The sequence below is a fragment of the Sciurus vulgaris genome, assembly GCF_902686455.1.
Source record: "Sciurus vulgaris genome assembly, chromosome: 2".
NCBI lineage: Eukaryota > Metazoa > Chordata > Mammalia > Rodentia > Sciuridae > Sciurus > Sciurus vulgaris.
In genome coordinates this window covers 36,667,478-36,691,157 of record NC_136462.1, presented here as the reverse complement: position 1 = coordinate 36,691,157, position 23,680 = coordinate 36,667,478, and the positions used below count along the sequence as shown (strand labels likewise).

The 23,680-nt window shown below is 35.1% G+C and overlaps 1 protein-coding gene, 1 long non-coding RNA gene and 1 pseudogene across 3 annotated transcripts in view; 1 reads left to right on the top strand and 2 right to left on the bottom strand.

Annotated features, from left to right (window-relative positions):
- The window catches only part of GPHN (gephyrin), a 709,158-nt gene that overhangs the window by 268,569 nt on the left and 416,909 nt on the right, over positions 1–23,680 (top strand).
- LOC306654001 lies at positions 86–10,127 on the bottom strand. Its single transcript, XR_013761855.1, has 2 exons — positions 5,732–10,127; positions 86–1,964 (listed from the first exon to the last, which is right to left on the bottom strand). It is a non-coding gene; the product is annotated as an uncharacterized lncRNA (long non-coding RNA).
- LOC306653954 (forkhead box protein N3-like) lies at positions 2,972–5,492 on the bottom strand (annotated as a pseudogene). The gene has a single exon. The product of its transcript is annotated as a forkhead box protein N3-like (transcript).

The window sequence follows — 23,680 nt, the reverse complement described above, 5'->3', positions numbered from 1 at the left end:
TTACTATATATTTAATTTTCCCCAAACATTTCTTGTTTCCTAACAACTTACATGTCACTGTCACTTTTTTTTAATCGCTGAATGGCTGCTAAGTCTTTTTCTCTTCCTGCCACATTTTACAGCCTTTTACTTTGATAGTTTATTAATTTGTACCAAAATTAAAAGAAGAGTAGTACCATGATCACCAGTATACACTTTTTTATCTTGATTTATCAATTAGTTAATATTTCAATACATCTCTCTCTTTTTCTTCCTCCATCCTCTATTCTTTCCCAATGTCCACCCCAAAATACAAACACACTTAGAAATATAAGGTGATTCAATAACATAATAAGTCCATTAACATAAAAGGTCAGAGAAAACATAGAGGGAAATAGCAAAACCCACAATCTCCTTGTGTTTCCTCAGCCTGGAAGCCTCCCTTGAAGGGATGAAGTCCTTTGAGTTGTCTTTGGTTCAGTTACCTTCTATGTTGTTCAGATGGTCTTGGAAAATTCATTTATCTTTGCCATGCTAAATAACCAGAGTGTAATTTCTTTCATTACTGTCCTTCCTCTTTTCCTATTATCTTCACTGTTTCAATGAGTCCTTTTTCCCTGTTCTCAAGCAAAAATATTTCTCTTCATAATTAAAAGCATGCATATCAAATTCTGGAGGTTTTTTGAAAGCTGCCTCTTGTCACTGTCCTCTTATTGGCGGTGGCATAAAGTGACAAAGGATTTCAGTGACTTTTTTCTGAGAACTCTGCCTTTACTCTTTTCAATTTCAACCTTTTTATATCCTCTAGGATGGTGTCATGGCTAAGAGTTAAAAACAGTTTAAACCATATTTCTTATAACATCTCTGTAAAAAATCTAGCATCTCACTTTGGTCTTAACTTTCTGCTATATGTTAATTACATGGTGGTGTGATAATAATATATTTTATCCATTATTAAGCATGCCCCAAAATTAGAAACTAAAGAAAATAATTTATTATATAAAAGCTTATATTTTCTTTTCTAGTAAATAATTATATGTATCAGTGATATGTTTGCAGTTTGATCTGAAACCCACTGCATTGTGGATTTCATCCTGTTTGGACAGAATTTAATATGCCCCTGAGTTTGTATAATTCTTATTGTAGAAGTTTATTGGAATTTTTATTCCAGTGGGATTTTCACTACCATTTTTAATTTGGGATTTTTTACTACCTGGTGTCCCATTCACAAATGAGAATTCATTTGCAGAAGCAATGATGACAATGTCTAGCAACAATGACAGTGACCTGAAGTTGGAGACATATGTGATAGAATTCAAGCCATCCTATTTCACTTGTGTAGTACTTTCCTCCTTGCTTCCTTTTGAGTCGATTTTGTTTCACATATCCTCTAAGCTCAGTTTTCTGGCCATGATTTGATTTCTAAGTTTCTGTGTCTTTATTTTATTGTTCATTTTTATTTAAGGAAGTTGGAGAGTTGGAGTTGGATGTTTGTTACAACCAATTATTCTGAAACACTACTACCTTCACCTAGGAAAGACCCTACGTGTTGCTTAATGTGTTCACTCTTTAGGAACATACACCAGGGGAAACATCTCCCTTTATCTGTGGATTCTAAAACAATTTCCTTATGATTTTTTTTAATTGCTCTAGTTTTTACTTTTGATTGTTTTATAATCTCTATTTTCCCTTCAGAGTCCCAGTGAGCTCTATTATAAATTTAAACTCTGATAGTGCTATTGTATCTATTTGAAAACAAAGAGACAAAGTTCATTGCTTTCCCAGGTAATATTTGCCTTTTGTTATATGTATGCCCAATGTTTAGCAGTCTATCTTACATTGAATCCAAACTGGTCTCCTTGCTGGCTCTGATTCCCTCACTAAAGTACCATATAACGCTCCATATAATACTTAACTTTCCATATTAAAAAAAACTCTTTAATTACTTAAAAATAGCTAACAATGACTTTATTCCTTTTTTTCTTCTTTGTATTTTTTTTAATATATATATATATATATATTTTTTTTTTTTTTTTTTTTTTTTTTTCTTTTTTAGGCAAAGATTAAGTTTCTGGTCTGCATGACATCGTCTGGTCCGATTCCAGGTTGTTAGTGTGCTGAGGTGGGAGAGATTGCCGGCCTCTCTTTCTGACTTTGAAATGGCATTGTCCCCATGAACACTTGGGGCTGGCCCTTCTCACCCGGCATTGCTTCCTCCCTCCCATCTCGTACCCTCACCCAATAAGGCCCATTAGCATGTTTCCCCTTCTGGTGAATTTGCATAATTATCCACTGCCTTTTTCCTAGAACCAAATCATGGTCATGGTTTTCTCAAGTAAGCATCCCATAATTCTCTTGATTCTATCATACACACGCACTACTACGTTTGCCCTCGAATTATTGCGTCATGTTAAACATGTACAGGCAAAGAGAAAGGACACGCTCTCCAGTAGAGAATCAGAGGGGCCGGGCGGAGTGCAGACAAGGCAGTGTTGAGTCAACCATCCAAGCCCTACCAGAGCACGAAGAGATTTTTATATTGCAGAATAAGTTCCCCAGCAGTCAGAATTTGTCCCTGAAGAAGATTAAACCTTAAACACCTGCTTCAAAAAACCAAAACAAAAAAACCCGAAAAAAAGGGAAAAAAAAGAAAAAAGAAAAAAGGAAAGAAAGAGAAAGAAAATAAAAAAGGAGAAAAACAAAGAACCTCTAAGCCTAAGGGCATAGCCTTTTCTCTATTTTCTATATTTATATGAAAATAATCCATGCTTCATGCTAAATACATTATTTACTTTACAAGAACTTTGTTATTTTTGAATAAAAAAAAGTTTGTTTTTGTGATTTTTTTTTTTCTTTTTCTTTTTTTTTTTTTTTTTTTTTTCTTTAAAGGAATCCATGCATTGTGGATCAGAAATTTCTGCTGGCTACACTGGCTGAATGTGGAAATCAGGTTTTTTGCAAAGATGAATCTTGACTGGCATTAATTGCAGACTTCTTTTTGAGGGCAGTATAGGAGTTATTTTATTTTTTTGCCATATTTTACTTTTTTGAGTGTCCATCAATGTGCCTGTAATCATTTAAAAATACACCACAATACTAATTAATGGCAGGTTCCGTAGCTTTCTGTTTTGTGGTTTCTTGTTTTCACTTGGATCAAATAGTTTTGATAGACAGAAAAAGGACCTGTACCATTATTTCCTTCCTTAACAGCTAATGTCACATTTCTGACTTGATTGCTTTCCACTTGGGCAGTTTAGAAGACATGCCTGTTTTTTATCCATGAGTTTTCTCTTAGTCCTATTTGTGTGTGTGTGTGTGTGTGTGTATGTGCATGTGCAAGGCCAACCTTCAGGCTTATGGCTTTTGGAACATTTTCTCAGCTACAGAACAGAGTTCAGTAATCACTAACATCACTACAGTTTACTCCATTTCTCCCCATTTCTCCCCCTTGGTCACTGATACCTGATGTAACTGGACAGTCCAGTGCTCAGCTTGTAAGACATCACCAGGTCTCGAGGTTTGGAGCACATAGGACTGGTGGCAGAGCCTGTGCTTGCTGTATGGCAATGCCCAGGGCTTTCCTGGCCCAATGGGAAGCTGGGTGCACAGACCTGGGTCTGTTCCTAAGGGGACGTGGGGTTCTTGCTTTTCTCCAATTACTGTATGGGCCTCCACTCAGTGAACACAACTGGAGGGACATCCTGACTTTTTAAACCTAAGGGCTGGGCCTGAATGACAATTACTTTGCATACATGCCTTCTAGGTGCCAAATGTGTATTCCCGTGGCATTAATGCTGACATCCCTGTGGGTTCAAGGCACATGTTTCTGACAGGCTGCAGGAAGCAGTGGTAATTTTGGCTTTTTTCAGTTTTGTCTTAGGATAATGAAAAGCTTTTGTAAAACAGCTTTTAGTGTCAATATGAGTTCTATGGCTTCAATCTCCTTTAAAAATAAAATTCTTAAGGGTCCAAAACAAAGGAGAGGGGGACACATTAAAAAAAAAAAAAAGATAAAAAGAAAAGAAAGAAAACCAAACCAAAAGAAATAAAGAAAAAAGAAAAAAAAAATTGCTGATATTGCCACAAATCATTAGAAATCTCCTGACATGCTGAAACCAAATGGCCATAAGTTCAAAACAAATCAATGACTTGTTTTCAATTTTTTGTGGTTTCCTTCTGCTCCTTCTGCCCCTTTGCCGTCCGATTGGTGATGTTATTCAAACAGGACCGAATCCCTGCCAAGTTCAGGAGCGACCCGGCCGCCTCTTTCATCTCCTCGTCGTCGCTCTCAGTGGGCTTTTCTGTGCGTCTCTTTTTGAGGGGCAGCGTGTCGCTGGGGACCGTCCTGGCCTTGGCGAAGCGCTGGCGCTTCTTGTGCTGGGAAGCGTACCTGCTGTCCCCTAGGGCATCCTTGGCCTCCTTCTGGCTGGGCTTCCTGTCCTCCTCCGTTTCACTGTGGCTCTCGTGGCACTGCTGTAGTTGTGATCCTCCTTGGGGTCTCCCCTGACCACCGGGGAGCCGCTCGATGGCTCACTCTCAGTCTGCATCCGGCAACCGGTGATGCCGTTCCTCATGGCTGCCGTCATCCCGATGGGAGTGATGGGAATGGCCGGACACCAGGAAACAGCCCTCGGCTCAGAACCCGCGCTCCATTCTGTATCACTCCTGGAGGAACTTGCAGAAGGGCTCCGTTTCTCTTGAAGAAGGTACTGCCCGGCCAGATGGGTGGACCTGATGTGCTTTGATATGCCTGAGGAGAGGTGGGAGGTGGGTGGTAAGGTGTCTTTTTCAAAGCCTGAATTAGATTTTGTCTATACTCTGGGTCTATGCACCATAACGACCCTTTCCCAATACTCTGACTCCTCTCTTTGTCCACTTTCTTAAAACGCTTATTCAATGACAAATTATGTCTCACGGAGTTTTTCCCACCCAGTAGGTGCATTCGCAAAATACGGAAAATGTTCCAAGATCCAGTTGTAGATATCCTTCACTGGCAGGCGCTTGGTTGGAGAGTCCTCAATGGCCATAAATATGAGGCAGCTAAAGGAGTAAGGGGGGCTTGCAGTTGGGGTTCTGCCTGGCATCGTAGGGCATGTCAGAGTGGGCTGGGGATGGAGGGGTGTCGTCGTCCAGGTCCTGGACGGGGCTGACACTCCTGAGGACCGACTCCCCAAAGCTCTTCAGCAAGTTCTTGCTCTCATGCAGCCAGTTCAGGTTGGTCAGCTCTTCATCTTCCATGGTCCCCTCTTCTAATCTGGTGTCAGGCAGAGAAAAGTCGAGGTCATCGTCTTCCTGAAGGGCCTTGGAGAAACCACTGCCCCGGTAACACTGACTCAGTCCACTGGACACACTAATTCCTGAGCTTTCTGGCTTCTTACTGGCAGGCATGACTGGACCCATTTACGTGAAGGCTCCTGGCCGGAGCAGGGCACGGGGGCGCGGGGGCGCCGCTGCCCTTCAGCGGAGCCGACAAACTTTCGCGGGCGCCCAGCGGGCATCGCTTGGTGGCTCCGCTAAGGACGCGCGGGCGCTGCGCGGCGAGCCCGGGGCGGCGGGCGGCGGGGGGCGGCCGCGGGCGCGGGCGGCAGGGGCGCGGGGGTCGCGGCGCTGCATGGGACCTGCGGCGTCCGCCTGGCGCGCCGCGCGTCCTCCCGCCAGCCCCGCCGCTCTCCCCGCCCCGTCCCGCCTCCCGCTCGCCTCCGCCGCGGCGCGTTGGGCCGGGGCGCGCTGAGCGGCGAGAAATTGTTTCCACTGCCTGTATTTTTCTTGATTACTTTGTCTTGTCTCAGGAGAAAAGTTTAGGATTTAATGTTTGCCAAATTACCATATAAACCACCATCAGAAAAATAATATGTAGTCGTTTTATCTTATTTTAAGTCAAAAGATTTCATTTCATTCTTACTCTCAGGATTCAGCCTGTTATTTACATATCACTTCTCATCATTTCACCTTATAGGCTCCAAGCAGTCTCCTTGTTTATCTTCCAGCTGTCTTGATATAAACACAACTTATGGTTTTAATAAGAATATCTCTATGTAATGTTTATAATATTTCACCCAGCTCTAGATATTCTGTAACCTTCTATCTGTAACTTGATTATGTAATTGATTTAAGTAAAGGATGAATGAGCCTCATTCTGATTTACTGTAGTACACCACACAATTTAGTTTTTTCTTTTTCTTTCTTTTCCTTTTTTTTTTTTTTTTTGTTCTAGGGATTGAACCCAGAGATGCTTAACCACTTAGTCACATCCCCAGCCCTTTTTTATGTTTTATTTAGAGTCAGGATCTCCCTGAGTTGCTTAGGAACTCACTAAGTTGCTCAGGCTGTCTTTGAATTCACAATTCTCCAGTGTTAGCCTCCCGAGTCGCTGGGATTACAGGCAGGTGCCACCACTGGCTATTACTCTCCTTTCTATATCTTATCCTTACCAACCTCTTCTTACTTGTTGACTTTGTGATCTCACACTTCAAGTCTTTTCTCAGGAAAAGAAAATCTAATCAGCCAGCTTATTCCAACATTTAATAGACTAATAGTCTGAAATATGTTCATCTTCTGGAAGTACCTATAATTTCAACAAGGAAGGAAATCGCATTGTTTTAGTTGGGGTATTGTGTTGTGTGTGTGTGTATGTGTGTTTGTGCATATACATGGGAAGAATCTACATAGCAGCCACAGAATCACACAATGCATGCAGCTATGTATAAATCTGATACTTGGAACAAAGAATACTGTCACATATATCTAAAAAGAATAAATGAAAAAAATAAATGAAGCATGATCTGATGCCAGACATATACTGGGTACTCAAATTTTATTGATTAATTGACTACAGTTTCAGAATACTAAAAGATTATGAATTGTAATTGACAGAACATTTTGTTAAGATGTTATTACAGACAGAGTCACAAAAACTCTGCCTCTTTGAATTGGACTCTAGACTGTTTCATCTAAAATGGCAGCCTTGTCTTGACAATTATTTTAGTTGCAGTTGTTTTATTGGAGATTTAATATAACCATGAATAACTTCTAAAAAACTTTCTTGTGAGGTACATTAGTCTGTTTTTCATTATTGTAAAGAAATACTCAAGGTAGGATATTGTATAAAAAAAAAGATTTGTTTTGTAGTTTTGGAAGCACAAAGTTGAGGGGCTGTATCAGATGATGACCTTCTTGCTGTTTTGTATCAGATGATGACCTTCTTGCTGTTCACCTTTGAAGGTGGCACAAGGCAACTGTTTTTTTTTAATTTTTAATTTTTAATACTTAAATTTTCAAAAAATTTGGTATGATGGGTAGCTCTACTTTGCACATATAGATTTATTATCATTAATATTTTATAACAAATGTTTTATCTATACCTATCTATGGTTCTCTCCTTGTACCATTTATAAATAGTTGTAGACCTCATGGTTCACCCCTGAATACTTCAACATGTTCCTAAACTGAACACATGTACCCACACACACTGTGAATGTATGTATACATACATACACACACGCACACACACACATATATATAACATAAAGCTTTTTTTAGATTTCTCTAACTTCCTCAGTATTATTTATAAATTTTTTTTTTGATTCAGTATTTTGTCAATTACTATAACAGGTATGTAGTAGTGATGCTCTTCATCATTTTGTTTTATATTGTTAGAAATTTAATATAAAACAATTCCATGTTTTAGCAACTTATAAAATGTCTTACTGATTATGAACAGAATATATTTATATTTTTATTTTCCAAACTTATTATCTAGAATTCAGACAACTGTAAAACTTTTATAATATAGATGATGATATTAATTTGAATGATTTGAATTTCTTAAAGATTATTTATTTATTTATACAGAAGACTTCAAGATGTTTTAACTGGATTTTTATTGTCTCTTTTTAAACATTTTTGTTTTTTAAAAATAATAGTAAAGTAAAACAATTTTTTTTCTCTTCTAACCATCATCATAACAACCAAGATGCTGAAAAGTTTACTTTTCCCCAAAATACCCTTTGTGACTTCATAGTTACACTCTCACATCCTCATTCTACCTTTGTCAACCACTCATGTGTTTTCTATTACTATAGGTTGTCTTTTCAAGAATGAGTGGAATCATAAAGTATATGTATTTCTTGAGTGTTACGTTTTTCAGCATAATGTCTTTGAGACTTATCCAAGTTGTGTGTGTATTAATAAATTATTTCATTTTACTGCTACGTGGTATTCTATTATACAAATATACTATAGTTTCTCTGTTCTAAGGACATTTGAATTGCTTCTAGCTCTTGACTGTCACAGATAAATCTGCCCTGAACATTTCATATAGGTTTTTGTGTGAACAAGTTTTAATTTCTCTAGGATTAATACCCAGAAGTAAAACACATTCATAGCCTTCTAATCATCAACTACTACTACCAGAGTGGTACATTTATTACAGTTGAACCTACATTGACACATCATTGTCACCCAAAATGTCCATCATTTACATTAGGATTCATTCTTGGTATTGTACATTCTTTGGGTTTAGACAACTGTATCATGACATGTTGCCATCATTACAGTATCATATATGCCCTAAAAATCCTTTGTGGTTAGCCTGTTCATATCTTCCTCTCCTCTAACCCTCTTTAGCAACCACTGATTCTTTATTGTCCCCTTAGTTTTGTCTTTCACAGAATATCACATAGTTGAATTCATACAGTGGAAGACTTTTCAGATTGGCTTATTTCACTTAGTAATAGGGATTTTAAGTTTCTCCTTATCTTTTCATAACCCAATAGCTCATTTCTTTTTAGCTCTGTGTAATATTCCATTTTCTGAATTTACCACAGTCCATTTTCTGGATATCATAGTTCATTTATTCATTCACACACTGAAGGACATCTTGATTCTTTCCAAGTTTTGGTAGTTGTAAATAAAGATGCTACATATATCTGTGCAGTTTTTGTTTATTTGTTTTGTTTTTTTTTTTTTGTGGATGTAAGTTTTCAATCCTTTAAGTAAAGGATTGAAAATACCAAGGAGTGGGATTACTAGATTGTATGGTAATAAGAGTATAATCAGTTTTGTAAGAAACCTCAGAATTGTGCTCCAAAGTGGCTCTACCATATTGCATCCCTGTCTGTCTTCCAGAATGGCTATTATGAGTATGAGTGTCTGTTTCTCCACATCCTCCTCAGCATTTAATGTTTTGGATTTTGATCATTCTAATAGGTATATAGTTGTGTCTCTCTTTGTGTGAATTAATTCTCTGATGACATATGATATGGAAAGTTTCTTCATATGCTTTATTGAAATGTATATATCTCTTTGATAAGGTTTTCATTTTTATTTAGTTTGTTCATTTTTCTTACTGTTGAGTTTTAAGATTGCTTTCTACATTTTGAATTAAAATTCTTTCACATATTTTTCTTCCAGTTTGTTACATTATCTTTTCACTATCCCGAACATATATCTGGAAGAGCAAAGTTTCATTTTAATGCAGTCCAGCTTAACCACTTTTTATTTTGTGGATTGTGCCTTTGGTGTTGTAGCTAAAAGGGTATCACCATACCCAAAGTCATCTAATTTTTCTCTTAGAAGTTTTATAGTTTTCCATTTTACATTCAACTCAATGATCCATTTTGAGTTAATTTTTTTGAATGGTGTAAGATCTGCTCCAGATTCATGTTTTTTTTTTTTTTTTTTTTTTTTTTTTTTAATGAGATGTCTGGTTTTCCCAGCACGATTTGTTGAAAAGACCATCTTTGTTCCATTTTATGTTTGGTGCTTCTTAGTCAGTGTTCAATTATGATCTTAGTCTATTGGAGTTGTTATAACAAAATAGTACAAACTATGTGGCTTATAAATAATAGGAATTTATTTCTCATAGTTCTGGAGGCTGGAAAGTCCAAGATCTAGGACCCACCTGTTCAGTGTCTGGTGAGGGCCCACCTTCTGGTTCATATATAGCTATCTTCTAATTATAACCTCACATGGTTGAAGGGGAAAGGAATTTCTCTCAGATCTCTTTTATAAGGACACTATGCAGTTCATTAGTGCTCAGCCTTCGTGAACTAATCACTTCCCCAAAAACTCTCATCCTGGGGATTAGCTTTCCACAGATGAATTTTGGCAGGGGATCACAGTGATTCAGATCATGCCAACTGTATTTATATGAGGTTTTGTTTTTTTTTTTTTTTTTCCCAGTGCTGGGGATTGAATCCAGGGCCTTGTGCTTACAAGGCAAGCACTCTACCAACTGAGCTATATCCCCAGCCCGCACTCTCTTGATTACTCTATCTTTATAGTGAGTCTTCTAGTCAGGTAATGAAATTCAACTTCTTTCTTTCATGGGTCATTCCTGTGCTATTGTATTTCAAAAGTCATTTCTGATTCCAGTTCATCTATATTTTTTCTTATTTCCTTCTGGTAGTTTTATAATTTTGTGTTTTATATTTAGGTCTGTGATTTATTTTGTACTAAATTTTGTGAAGAGTGAAAAGTCTGTGTTCTCTATCTTCATTTCTTTGCATGTCATCTCTTAAGATTATGAGTTCTTTCTGAAGGCATTTCTTGACTGGGGTTCTGATTTTGGCTCTGACAGCATGTATTAGTATTCTGATACTATAATAAGTCTTATTATCGTAGTGCTATATACTCTGAGTCTGGAAGTATGAAGAGGCCTTACATAAAAATAGTAGCCATTGTGGTAAGATTCAAAAAGTAGAGAAATGTGCATTAATTTGATAAGAGGGAGAAAGAATGGTGGTCTCAGTGTATTTAGTTTTTTAGGAGTTTTCATTTATGTATTATTAATTTACTTATTTATTTTTTACAGTACTGGTGATCAAACCAAGGACCTCACTGTGCATGCTAGGCAGTCGCTCTGCCACTGAGCTACATCCCCAACCATTTTGTTTTGTTTGAGACAAGGTCTCACAGTAAGTTGACCAGGTTAGCCTAAAGTTTGCTGTCCTCCTGTATTAGTCTTCTGAGTATCTGGGATTACAGGTGTGAGCTACAACATGTGGCTCTGTTTTTTGTTTTTTTGGTTTTTTTTTTTTTTTTTTTTTTAAGTAGGGTTGAGGTATGATATCATGTACCTCATTTTGTTGTTAGGTTTTTTAAATTCTTTTTTGGTAGTAGGAACAAAATAAATTAAAGTTTATCAAGGTTCAGTAAAATTCAAAATATCATTGGCCCTCTTATATTTTACCTATGCAGATAATCTGATGATTAAATTAAAAATAAATGAAATGAGTCTGAACTGACCCTGTTCTATCACTTCACCACTTTTTTCTGTCTGAATTTTGCATTTACTCTCATTTCTAATTGTGTTAGGTGGCTTTGACTTTGATTCCAGCAAGTCAGCCAGGTGTGGTGGCACATGCTTGTAATCCCAGCAAGGTGGGAGGCTAAGGCAGGAGGACCACGAGTTTGAGGTCAACATCAGCAGTTTAGTGAGGCTGTAAGCAACTGAGGGAGACCCTGTCTCAAAAATAAGAAAATAAAAAGGACTGTGGATATAGCTCGAAGGTAGAGCTCCCCTGGGTTCAATCCCCAATACCAAAAAAAGAAAAGGAAAAAAAGAAAAAAGAAATTTCAGCAAGTCAGTTAAACTACAACAATTGACCTAAACATAAAATATTTATACTGCTGGGATATCATATGGTTGGTCTAATTTGGGAGGAGGGATTTGGATGAGAATTATGTTACTTGAGTATAATTTTAGGGTTGTATTTATATTTATAGGACTGTAGTTATAGTATTCTTATTTTTTAAAAGTTATAAAAAATTTTAAAATAGGACAGTAAATGATATTGAAAAATTTGTAGCACTCACATTTTATTCATGGTTGTCTAAAGGCTACTAAAAGAAGCATTGTTCTAAAGTAGATCAGTCTTGGATACCATGCTTATTAGAATATCTCCCTACTATAAAATTTTGTTGGTGTTTATGAGTCACAAATTTAGAGGCAGAGGTCTAACAACAGTGTTTTTCCAAATTTTTTTGGTGGATCACTTATATCAGAATCATCTAGAGTTCTTATTAAAAATGCCTACTTATAGCCTTTATCTAAAACCTTTTGAATCAGAATCTTTAGAAATGAAATTTAGGAAGGCTCTCGCAGTTCACATGCACTTAATCTAGAGCACTGGTCTCTGAGGTGGGTTGCATACACTCCAGAGTAGAGGTTTTTTAAATTAATTTATTTATTTTAGTTGTAGGTAAACACAATATATAGCATTTTTTAAAAATTCTTTTTGGTTGTTAGATAAACACAATTCCTTTACAGTGCTGAGAATCGAACCCAGTGTCTCACACGTGCTAGGCAAGCACTCTTATCACTGAGCCACAACCCCAGCCGGAGTAGAGCATTTTAAAGACCTATGGAAGAAACTGTAGCCTAGCCACCAAAATTCATTCTTTCCTATTAACTTAGCACACAATTAGACTACATGTCCTACCCTGTGTTGCAATTAGGTATAATCATGTGTTTACTGCAAACCTATGGAATATGAGCTTAACTTTTTTGTTTCCTGGCCTGGGTGTGTGAACTTCTATGCATGTATATTCCTTCATGTTCTTTCTTCCTATAGTTAGAATTGAGAAGACTATGACAAGCTTGGAATCCAAGTGTTGAAACCAAGAGTTTAGTCAGCTTCAATGTCTGCATAGAGCAGAAGCACTATTGCCCTGGGAGGCCCTGGCCTAAACTGTTGTATGAAAAAGGAAGAAATTTCTTGTTCTTTAAGCTACTAAATTGTGGAAGAGATATTTTGGCACCTTAGGATACTTACACATATAATATTGAAATGTTTGGGGATGTGAAGAAAATATTAAAACTTACATTCATATTTATTTTCATTTAAAACTTCAGAGAAATATAAAATTTACCAATTTTAATATAGAGTGTGACAATGGCATGTATGCATAGGAGAGTATCTCAAGGGAAGAGAAAGCTTTATGATTATAAGGTGATTGACAGTGATGCTTTCATGTGTTCATCTATTTGCTTGTAGTTCACAGGTAACCAAGTTAAGTGGATTTATATATTCTATTGTATGGTTATCATTATGGTACCTCCTAAGATTAGTATGTTTCTTTAAAAGATTCCTATAAATATTCCATCTGCTACATATAGTACTAATATAAGCAACAAGAAAGTAGCAGCTCAGACTTCTACTTTTAGCAGAACTTTTTTTGCATTCACATTATGATAATAAAAATGATTTTAAAATAATATCTAATTAAAGGTCAGTCCAAGTATGGCAATAATTAAGGAAACAGTGAATTACTCATTTTAAGAATATTATCTATGTTAAGGTATTATTTCAGGGTAAGAGCATATGAATATAATTATACGTAAATACATAGATACTCTAGCAGTATGTGCTGAATATTTTTACAAATTAATTCCTAATCTAAAAAAGAATCCTAAAACATTGATATAGATCTATCCTGTTCATTGTCGTAACCTCTAGCCACATGTTGCTTTTGAGCACTCAAGATTTGGCTATTCTAGATTGGAATATAAATGGAAAATACTGCTCAATTTTGAAGACATTGAAAAAAATAATATAAAATATCTCAATAATTATTTACATTGACCATATGTTGAAAACCATTATATATTATTATAATGGGCTAAATAAAATACATTAAAACTAATTTTGTCTATTTCTTTTTTCTTTTTAAAAAATGTGGCTACTAGAAAAACAGAAATTACAGTGTGCTGTCATAGAAATGCATTGGACTGCACTAGTCTATAGTTGATAAGCACTGAGCTAGAAATTAGAAACTCTCAGTTTCCCACCTACTTCTTCTTATTCCCCATTCCTTTCTTCATCTGAATGATGTAGATGGCACATATCCTGTTTATAAATTGTATTTAGGTGAAATCTGAATTGATGATTTTTATGTCACTGAGCAAGATTAACATAAATAAGTGAGATTAATAGGAAGATGATGGATGTCAGTTTTAGGAGCCTGCTAAGAAATTCTTAAATGCTACTGAGCTTAAAAAAATCTGTTATAATGTTCCTATGATTGTTAACTGCAAAATCATTACAAACCAATTTGACCTGAAATCTACATTTTTACCAAAACTTGTGATATTGTCAAAAGAAAGTCTTAGTGGATAATTCTTGGATAATATTGCTGATTGTAAGAACATCCATAAATTTTCTTGTTTCCAAGTTATACATGAAACAGTTCAATGTGTTTTTAAAAGTTGTCAGAATTTAATATCATATGACACTATAGTGTGTGTTCGGTGAGGTTTACTTGTCATGAAGTTAGATGAATTCATATTGAATAGTTAAGTTGTTTTTAACTTGGATACAGACAGGACTGATTTGTTTCCCCTACATGCTAGGGATCAAACTCAGGGCTTCACATATGCTGGGCAAGTTCTTTACTACTGAGCTACATTTCCAGCCCTAAAACTTAATTTTTTTATTGATTTAAAAAATTTACCATTTATACTCTTTATGTTTTCATGTCTTTTCAATGGAAATGTACTTTTAAGGAAAAGGATTGTCTGTGTCTTAATTTCATGCTGAAATCTTAAATTTTAAAATTCTTAGAACCTACAGAAAGTAGACTTGATTTCTGTTGTTTGTCCTTGGTTCAGTGGTATTGGTATTACCTTAGCTCTTGTAAGTAATGCTTAATTTCAGATCTACCCCCATCAGGATTTATGTGTGTAGAGTTTGATAAGTGCTTGTTTGGACACACTAGTTGTCACCTACAAATTTACATTTCTGCTGAGACAACTACAAAATGACAGATTAATAAAATTCCCATAATTCCTCCATTCAAGCATTGCTAAGAAACCCTAATTTTTTTTCTCATTTTTAAATAAAGGTAGTAGAATAATTAATACAAAGGAAAAAAATATTAAATTAAAAGGAAGATACTTTCTTTCCCACATCCAGCTCCCCACTACATTCACATATAATTTTAGTCATTCTGATATTTACTTTCATAATTAAAAAACAATAGTCCAGTTCTTTATTTCTAAATCTTTTAAGTGTTTATGGAATATCTATAAAAGGTGAGGAATTTACTCATGTTATCCAATTTTTTCTCTCCATCCCTGGAATTACGATGACTCATCACTTTGGTGGATTAGCCCTTTTACTTCATATAGCATGCATCCATTTCTTATAAAGTTTAGAATTCTCTTTTCACTTCTCTCCCTATAATCTGCATTGTATTTAAATATGCAAAACTTGTACATATTTTTCACTGCATAACTATAACCTAAGAGAGAAGAAATTGTAGTTTTATGTCACTCAACCTTCTGCTACTCAAAGAAGATTGTCAGTATGAGATGCATTCTGTCTTCCTACATCCCATGAGTTCAAAATAACAATTCATTTGGATTTGCTTTATATTTGGATCATGGCTCTTTTTTATTATAAGCTTGTTTTTTCAGAGGTTTCCAATTGACTTTTTTTTCCCTCATAGCACATGCTATTACCCTATCATTAAATTTCTATACTTCTCATTTATTACATCTGTTGCATGTTTTCATCTTTGGATTTTTTTCTTTCCAGAGTATTCTGACTGTAGCCCAGAAGCTCATTACTTTCATGGCCTACTACATAGTCGTTATCATGGACTATGTTTTCATTATACTCCTGAGTTTGTTGATTCTTAACTTGATTTTTAGTTTTTGTGGAATATAACTACCTGGTAATACTTACTAAATACATGGTAGTTGCTAGAATGTGTGAGTTCCTATATCCTTAAAAATATTTTATTATATTTCCCCAGGTCTTATTGATATATTTATTAGATATAGAATTGCAGATTCAAAATCAATTTCCCTGAGAACGTTAAACATTTCTCCATTGTCTTCTGTAATCTAATATTGCTGTGTTTCTTATTTTTTATTCCTTTTGAGGTAGTCTTTTTTATTCTGGTCTAAAATTTATAGATTTTGTCTGATAGTATGTCTACACATGGCTTTTTTTTTTTTTTAATTCATCCTGCTCAGCATGTGACAAGGCATATGCGCCTAATAATTTCTCTTTCAAATTTTAGAAGTGTTCTTTTCTTGATTGTTTTCATCTATGTACACATTTCCATTCTCTTTATGAAATCTCCTAGTTAGCTATATATATTATTTATGCATTCAATACATAGTTAGGTTTTTGTTTTATTTTTAATTTTCAAATAAAATAGTTGTATATATTTATGGGATGAATAGAATGTTTTGATATATCCATTACCTCATGCATGTACTCATCTCTTTTTCTTGTGCTTAAAATGCTTAAAATCTATTTTAGCAATTTTGAAATATGTAATACATCATTATTAATATAGTTACTGTGCTGTGCAATATATCACTATATCTTATTCCTCCTCCCTGACTGAAACTTTGTACCCTTTAACCAGTATCACCCCTTTCCTTATCCTCCTAAACCCCCTGCTACCATTCTGCTCTCCCCTCTATCAGTTTGATTCTTTTAGTTTTTAGATGGAAGTGAGAACTTACAGTATTTGTCTTTCTGTACCTGGCTTATTTATGGGCTTATAGATTCATCCATATTTTCACAAATGATAGAATTTCATTCTTTTTAAAGTCTTTATACAATTTCAATGTGTGTCAAAATGATTTATTCTGAAAATTGGTTCTAATGCTTTGGGAAGACTTGTAACTATTGAATAAATTGTTAATGATGTTTATGGCTAAGCATACTCTTGTTTCTTTGTAAGTCAGTTCTAAAAGTTTATTTTATTAAACTTAAAACCTGGGCAAATGGATATCTCCCATTTTCATTACTAATAGTATTTATCATATGATTTCTTAGTTTTTAATTTTTTTAAAAAATTTGTGCACAACTAAACTCTCCAGAGATTTATCTATTTTATTAGTCTTTAAAGATCTAACATTTTAGGGAGGAGCCAAAATCACAAACAAACTGCAGTTTGCAACTTCACCACAGCTCAGAATCGAAACAGCTAGATAACATCTACTCAGAAAGGTGGATAACTGAGGGAATGCACTAAAGTTCTGTATTGGACATAGATTTGCAGAGATCCGGAAATTCTGGTTGTTGTAACCGAATGCAAGAAAGAGTGCATCAGCCCCACTGAGCCTGTGGTAAGCAGTACCAGCACTCAGGAGAGGGGAAGAGTAATAAAAGGGAAAAAGGGACAGGCATAGGGGACAAAATTGTCATGAAAACAGCTGGACAACAGAAAGAGAGTGTGAATGTAGCTAATCTGGGAGTAATACAGTAGGATGGTACTTGAAAAGTTAACAAAAAAAAGACAGGATGTCCACTCTCACCACTCCTATTCAATTTAGTACCTGAAATCTTAGCCAAAGCAGTTAGGCAAGAGAAGGAAATAAATGGGATACAAATAGGAAACAAGTTATATTATCCATATTTGCAGATAATATGATTTTATACTTTGAACATCCTAAGGACTTCACCAGACGACTTTTGGGTATGATAAATTCAACCAAGTAGTTGGATACAAAATCAACATACAAAAATTAGTAGCGTTCTATACACAAATAATGATTACTACAGGTGGGGAGGTAGTCAAGAAAACAATTCCATTCACAGTAACTTAAAAAGAAAAACTAGAAATTAAGGAATAAATCTAACCAACAAGGTGAAATGGTGAAATGCCTCTACAATGCAAATTACAGAACACTGAAGAAAAAATTGAGGAAGACACTAGAAAATGGAAAGAGCTCCCACATTTATGGACCAGACTTCTTATTGTTAAAATGGTCATACTCTAAAAAGTGCTGACAGATTCAGTGCAATCCCTATCAAAATACCAATGACTTACTTCACAGAACTAGAAAAAGCAGTCCTCAAATTGAGAAGGAACCACAAAAAACACAGAATAGACAAAGTTATTCTGAGCAAAAAGAGCAATGCTGAAGGTATCATAAGACCTGATTCCAAAATATACTTCAGAGTCATAGTAACAAAAGCAACATGATACTAGCATTAAAAGAGATACCTTGACAATGAAACAAAATACAGGACATAGAGAGAAACCCACATAGCTATGGTCATCTGATTCTTGACAAAAATGCCAAAAACATACTTTAGGAAAAACACAGCCTCTTTAACAAATGGTGCTAGGAAAAATAGGTATCTATATGTTGTAGATTTGAAACTAAATCCCTATGTCTCATCCTCCCTCCCCCAATTAAAAAAAAAAAAAAAGACTTCATCTCACAATAGATCAAAGATCCTAAATATAACACCTGACACTTTGAACTGCTGGTAGAAAACACTTCTAAAATATAGGAAACAACTTCCTGAATAGGGTTCAATAGCTTAGGAAATAATAGCAAAACTACACCAATGGGTGTATAACAAATTAAAATGTTCTGCACAGCAAAGAAGACAAGGGAATGAAGAGATTTGCCTGCTACTTTTCCAATAGTGGAGTAATATCTAGAATATATAAAGAACTCAATAAACAACTAAATATAATAAGAATGACCCAATCAATGAATGGGCAAATTTACTAAACAGATCCTTCTCAAAAGAAGTACAAATAGCCATTGACGATAGGCAAAAAATGTTCAACATCTTTGACTATCAGGGAAATGCAAATCGAAGACTGCATTGAGATTCCTTCTCACACCAGTCACAATGGTTATCAACAGTATAAAAAACAATAAATAAGCCCTTATGTACTTTTGGTGAGGATGTAAATTAGTGCAGCCACTATGGAAATCAATATGAAGATTCCTCAACAAACTAAAGATAGAAGTACCATATGATACAGCTATGCCAGTCCTTGCGAGATACCCAAAGGAGTGAGAGCTTACTACAGAGATAACAGCATACTGAAGTTTATCAAAACACAATTTACAACTGCCAATTGATGGAATCAGTCTATGTGACTCTCAATGAGTAATTGGTTAAAAAAAAATGTGGTGTATATACACATGAAGAATGCAATCATGTTATCTGCAGGAAAATGGTTAGAACTGGGGATCATCATGTTAAGTGAAATAAGCCAAACTCAGAGAAGTCTCAACTGGATTTCACAATGGGATACCATATCTAAATATCCCCATTCCTGGAAGAAAATCAACTCAGATCAAAAGACCTATTGATTCTTGGAGATCACATTTTTCTTCCTATATTATATAATTCTGTACACAAAGTTAAAGGCCAATCCTTTTCTTGACCTTCATCTTAGATATTCAAAACTGAACATGTTTTAATGCAGGGTTTCATGAATTATGCACTGTGACTTTTAGTGGATCTTGAAATTACATAGTAGCTACCAGCATTTTGGGTTAGTGTAGAAAAATGTCATCATAATAAAGGTTAATTGCTGTTTCATTGAATGCATTTAAAGTACATGTATATATACACTATAGTGTAAGAGAGAATGTCTTTCTTATGACTGTTTGTGGTAAAAAAATGTGAACTGCACCTCTGTTAAATGAGTGCCTTTGTACAAAGAGTGCAATTTATTGGGGGACTTGCCGACAGAAACATGATCTTAGCTGTCAATAAGACCAGTTGGATATCGGCAATTTGGGTCTGGAAAAGGGGTGCATTTATAGATTTGGACAAAAGTGATTTCAGAACCTTATCTGTTTTATCTTAATATTGAAGAGTCAGGCATAACCCTGGAGCCAGGGTCCATCCATTGTGACTGGAATGATTTTTATCTAATTATGGTTTACTGGGAAGCTATGCAGGAAGAAGCAGTGAGGATTACTCAGGGGCAATTATGCTGCCTGTGACTCAAGATGGCAATAGTCATGTGAAGTTGTGTCCATATATTCAGTATCTGATTTATGCCATACTCTGTGACAACTGCATATAAGAAATCAAAGAATTCACAGCTTTGTCAATGTTCTTATGTTTATGTCTTCATTGATAATTAATACATACAAAATCATAATCCACTGTGCAAACAAAATAGAGGAATGCACAAAGTGCAATGAGACAATGAATGAAAGAGTAAAAATCTGAGAATTTCTATAGGCAGAGAAGATTGTGCTACAGAAGGTAACATTTGACAAGACTCTTCAAAGAGGAATGGAAAGTTTTCAGGATTGAAAACTTGAGTATTCTAGGTTATGATATCAGTAATAGTGACACTAGGCATTTTGATTATCATCATTAGTATAATTACCATTTATTCAGCATTTGCTACAAATGAGAAATGTTTTATATACATATATGTTTATATTTAAGAGATCTTTAAGGAGTACATCTCGTTAAATTGCAATATAAAAATTAAGTTATTCTCAGAAGGCAAGTAACTTTCCCATGGTCATAAAGTTAGTAAATGTTGCAGATAAGATTTAGACCTTTATCTGGCTCCCAAAGTATGGACTTTTAACATTCAATATGGCCTCCCAGTGTATTTGCAAGTGAGCATCATAACATTTTGAGAATTAAAAAGAAGTCTGGCACTGCGTTTGTGAACCTTGTGCCAGAAAGATAGGTTAGCTGATAAAGACTGGATCAGGAAAATTTTGACATCATGCAAGATGGCTTTAGATTTTATTGTATAGTCAGTGGGTCACTGACAATTACAAATGACTACAATGTTAGAACGATTTTTTCAATAACAAAATGAATATTGAACTAGAAAGAGATGGGATTAATACATTAGAGGAAGGAGACTTACTATCTAAGTAAGGTATCCTTGAAGTGAAGCAGGAACCATGGTGAAAGAGAGGAGACAATGACACAATGGTGCCCTCGCGGTCTCGGCAGCAGCAGACGTCTGCCATGGAGGCTCTGCCCCGTACTGGTCCTTGAGTCTTTCTGGCTTCGTCTTGGAAGCAGGACTGCGCCGTGTCTTCCTGAGGAACAAAAAAGATGCACCTGAACTTTGCCTGGACCCTTCTACGCTTTTAAGCGTCAGGTGGAATTTGGGGTTCTCTGGACTGGAGCCACGCTTGCTTGATGAAAGTAGAAATCAGCCATATCTTCCGCAGTGGACAATTTGTTCCTACTTTGAGTGTCTTCCACTGAAGGCATCCATTGTTCCCTGAGCCCCATAAATCTGTGCCCAAGCTTGTCTGACATCTGCCCTGTCAAGTGTCCATGATGCTGGACCCTGAGGGAGGTGAAGTTTTTGTGGTCAAGCTCCATGGCCTGCCCTGGTCGTGCAAAACTTTCCGACTGCACGATGGGGTTGCAGGTGTCCATTTCATTTACACTAGAGAAAACAGGCAGAGTGATGAGGCTTTTGTTGAACTTGAATCAGAAGATGATGTAAAAATGGCCCTGCAAAAAGACAGGGAAAGCATGGGACACCGGTACATCGAGGTGTTCAAATCACACAGAAAGAGAAACAAAATAAAATTTTAAAATTTTATTGAAATATACTTTATATACCATAAAATTAATCCATTTTAAGTGTGCAATTCAGTAATTTTAATATATTTACAGATTTGCACATTCATGTCTACAGTTTAATTTCAAACATAAGTACCATAAAATTGACCCTTTTTAATTGCACAATTCAATGTTTTTTTTTTTTTTTAATTTTAGATTTGGGCAACCATCACTATAGTCCAAGTTTGAACATTCCTATCATCCCAAAATAAATCTTTGTTCCCAACCTGGGAAAAGTAGGAAGACCCTGTCTCAAAATAAAGTAAAATAAATAGAACTACTGATGTAGATCAGTGGTGGAGCACCCCTGGGTTCAATCTCCAATACAACAAAAGAAAAAAAATTAATTTGTGCTTTTAAACACTTTACTGTCATAATGTAGCGTATTAATAGCTATATATAAGTGGTAAATGAACTTTCTTGATTCTAAATCACATGATCAGAGAAACATCCTTTATATTTAGTTTGTTTTTCCTTCTATTTATAATTTATATATTTGTGACAGCTTGCCGTCCTGTTTTTTCTGTTGATTTATAATAATTTTTTTAGTTTAGTCTCACACGTCTGTACTTATTGGTTCGTATGACAGGGAGAAGAGTGAATGACTTGAAAAAAATTCAGGGAAACATTCGTGTATATGTATAAAATGAATAAATTACAACTTCGGTTTCTATAATTAACCTGAATCTTATTTCCTCCTGTTGGAAATTGGAGTGGATTTTGATGGCAATTGGCAGCTGAGATCCAAGATTCATGACTTAGATTTAAAATAAAACATTTATTCTCCCAGCACACTCCTTGTGATGTTGCCAGAGTTTCTGTCAAAAATTTCTTTATTTAAAAATTTTAGGGACATGAACTCCTTTTATATTTGTTTCCATTAGTTTAGCTTAACTCTCCTACCTGGTTGGTAGTGTAATGCATATAACTCAATATTTCTTCAATAATTAAAGTTTGAACATAGCTCACACACACACACGCACACGCACACACAAAGCCCTTCTTTATATAGCTACTCCTACTCCTTCTGTGTTCCAATTACTGCTTTCATTTTGTCTTCTTCCGCTTTAGTCTTATTTAACAGCTCACTGTTGTTTCTGGCTCTGTGAATACAATCCTATCCCTTTGTGGTTTCCCTAACTACTGTTAGTGAGTTTGCATGTGCAATCTGTTTCATACCGTAACTTAACTAATAAAAGCAAAATTGAAACCTTTAAGATTATCTAATGATTGGATAATGTTTCTTCTATAATTTTTTAGGAAACCCCCTGATGTTTGACTTTCCTAACTTGTATATTATTGAATGTAGGATTGACTGCATCATGAGAACTCTATATTTAATATATTTAAATATATTTACAATAGTATATAGTTTATGCTTTCACTATAGAATTTCTCAAATTGATCCGTCACAGAATGGAGTGTCAATAAGACTGTAATGTATAACCAGTTTTTCCACACTTCAATGTACTTCTCTCTGCAGTAAATATTTGTATAATTTATGCAGCTGTTTAAGAAGTTGTGAAATAGACCTTTTAAAATACCATCTTAAATCTTATCAGGGCTTTCTAAATAAAGTAAATAATAAAGAATACATAATATAAATAATATCTATATATTTTCTACTAGTAGCCAATGAAATTATTAAAGAACTGAATTTTATTTTTTATAGTACTTTTGTTGTGCTATACTCAGTGATATTGTACCTACAGAAATATTAAATTACACTAATTTATTTCCTCCATTTAAAAAGAGTAAATGTATAATAGTATTTTAACCTTTCAGGACTCTAAAAATGTTTTCATGATAGCCCAGGTGCACCTGTGGGAATATGAATTTTACTAAGAATCAATTATAAAGCCTAAATGGGTGGTTTTGTGTTTATTTTTCCTACTCTTCTGTGGAAATAACATTAACAGTAAATTTTTGGCCCTATTAATCAGCATTCTCACCTATAGTGCAGTACGATGAAAACTTCTACTCAAGTGATAACATTTGTCAGTAGACCTTAAATAAAGGAATATAATTGTTGATTTGCAGTCTTCATACTTTACAAGTTAATTAGTGATTTTTGTTTCTGATCTATGCAAAACAATGCTCTTGGTTATTGTCTTCACTAAGAATATGAAATTATAGAGGTAGAACATGGAATTTATGCAAACAAATACTTTTAAAGATTTGGTGGGGTTTCCCAATAGGAATTAAATGTGTCAGCTTGGTTTTATTGACTATATTTGCTTAATATAAACATGTCAAGTGTATAAATCATAACTTTTAAATTAAGCTTTCTGTTACTGTAAATTTTTATCACTAATCTGGCTCTGGGATTTATTTTTTTCAAATGTATCTCAGTGCTTGAA